Below are 2,214 nucleotides of genomic sequence, written 5' to 3'. Positions count from 1 at the left end.
TGTCGCAGCAGACCCCGGCACGTCTCGATGTTGAGTACGATGAAAGTGGGTGCACCGCGGCCTTGGCAACGGAACCTCCGGTGATGATGGTTAAGGGGAATGCTCGCAGGTAACAGCCGCAGCGCGTGTCCAGGTCTGGTAGTCCCAAGCTCCGCTTACCTCCGGTCCAAGTGCAGCCGCTGCTTCTCTGCACGTTCGTCTATGGGCAGTGGTGAATGAGGGTCTGTGTTCCTGGGCGAGGGTCTTCTGGCGACGACTGGAAGCTCCGGTGGTATCAGCCTCAGCGTGTGGCACTGCTCTGGTGACTTCGGCCTCCGCTCTCCCCATGCTCCTGGGCCTCAGCAGACGCTCCACGCGGCCGCACAGGCAGGGGGTTGCGAGTCCCCTCGTCCTTAGGCGTCAGGTCCTCTGGCATTGAGCTGTTGCAAAGAGCTCTCGCTGGTATCAGTCACCTTGCGTGTCTTCACTTCAGCGTTGCCGGCAGCGGCACTCCGGTGCGGCCACTGTCACACAGCACAGTTGTTCGAGGGTAGAGGCAGCTACAGGACAGGTATAGCCAGGGCACTATTTATTAGGAGAAAACTGAAGCACCACTGTAATAGGTATTAGAGGGAAACGTCACAAAGACTCCCTCTTCATGCCCTTTAGGCCAGACAGGATAGCTCCAAGCAGAGATATATACAAAAAAACGGAGCAGAAACATCCACAACAACATAGTTGTATATAAAAGCAAAAAAGTTTATTAAATATAACTCATAGACATAAATCTATATATATGCACATACTACCGCGGGCGCTGTATGCAACCCGCAGATACAGGGAGGTAACACAAGAAAGGGGAAAAGGATGGTAGCCAACCACAAGGAGGAACGGCACAAAACAATGTGCCCTTAAAACCCCCCCCTATGTCTCAATAAGGTGCCCAGCTCAAAGCTATCTCAATAATATACAGGGTCCTACGGTATCCCCTGTTCACATTCAGTAAACAGCTGATGCATAGAAAAGCAATGTGCTATGTTCAATAGGGCTTACCCATACTGAGGTCCTAGAAAGGGTCTCTCCTCCTGGTGTGGCACCCCTGGACGCGCGTTTCGCGTTGTCGCTTTTTCAACAGGGCTAATGTGTAACCGTTCCCATGTTCTTAAAGTACAAAAATGACAGGAAGTAGCGCCGGCATATCGGCGCATGCGCAGTGGCGCCCGGGTCGCGTCATCAGCCGGGTCGTCATAGCAGGGCGGGCGTGAGGGGGAAATCCTCCCATAGACGTCATATGACGCCCCCCTGCTATTGCAGACAAACTCAGCAGAGGACGCATTATCCGGGCGGCAGTGGGCATGCGCACACCTGGCGTCCATATTTAAGAAGACCGCAGAAGCGGCCATGTTTAGGGAGACTACGGGGCTGTATATTTCCACCTACCATGTAAGTGAGAAGAGTGAGATTAACAAGTGCATAGAATCTATTATAATACAACGATCCAGTGCATAAGGGGATAAAAATATCCAGTATAACCAACATAGTTATATAAATATATCAAAAAACTCCAACTATATAAAAAGCTGCATTCAGGCATATAAGGAAAAATACATAAAGTGACATGTGCATAAAGTGAATACATTAATAAACATGCATAAATACGATCATAAGACATCACACATAAAATCGGCATTCAAATTATTCATTAATGCCAACTTTTTTCTCCTTTTTCTTTCTGTGGCATCACAAGATGGCAAATAGTGTTGTTACATGGAGGGAAGGAATATTAGGCAGCCCCAACATCATCCACGGCCATAAACGTGCAAATGTATACTAAAAATAAAACAAACACAAGAACAATTATTATTAAAAGAAAGTAAAACCAGAATGATGAATTCACTCAAGAGTAGAGAATATATGGGCAAACAAAGCCCATTTATTAAATCTCAAATTTCAAGGTGCCCAATGCCACACAGGCGCAAAGAGACCGAGGGACAGGCACCAAATACCAGGCACATCAGAGGAAAGGGGCGAAACTTAATTTTTCGTTTAGCCCCTTTGGAGCAATGGTGTCAAGGGTGACAATCCACCTACACTCACGTTGTGCAAGAGTCTTGGTGGTATTGCCACCCCTGACCCCCCCATGTATCCTCTCTATGCCCCTTATTTTCAGGCCTCTGGGGTCACATCCATGAAACTTCCGGAAGTGTCTAGGTAAGGTTTTTAAACTGGCCACAT

This window comes from Ranitomeya variabilis, chromosome 1, assembly GCF_051348905.1.
Source record: "Ranitomeya variabilis isolate aRanVar5 chromosome 1, aRanVar5.hap1, whole genome shotgun sequence".
NCBI classification, from domain to species: domain Eukaryota; kingdom Metazoa; phylum Chordata; class Amphibia; order Anura; family Dendrobatidae; genus Ranitomeya; species Ranitomeya variabilis.
The sequence above is the reverse complement of the archived record's forward strand: the minus strand, read 5'-3'. Positions refer to the sequence as shown.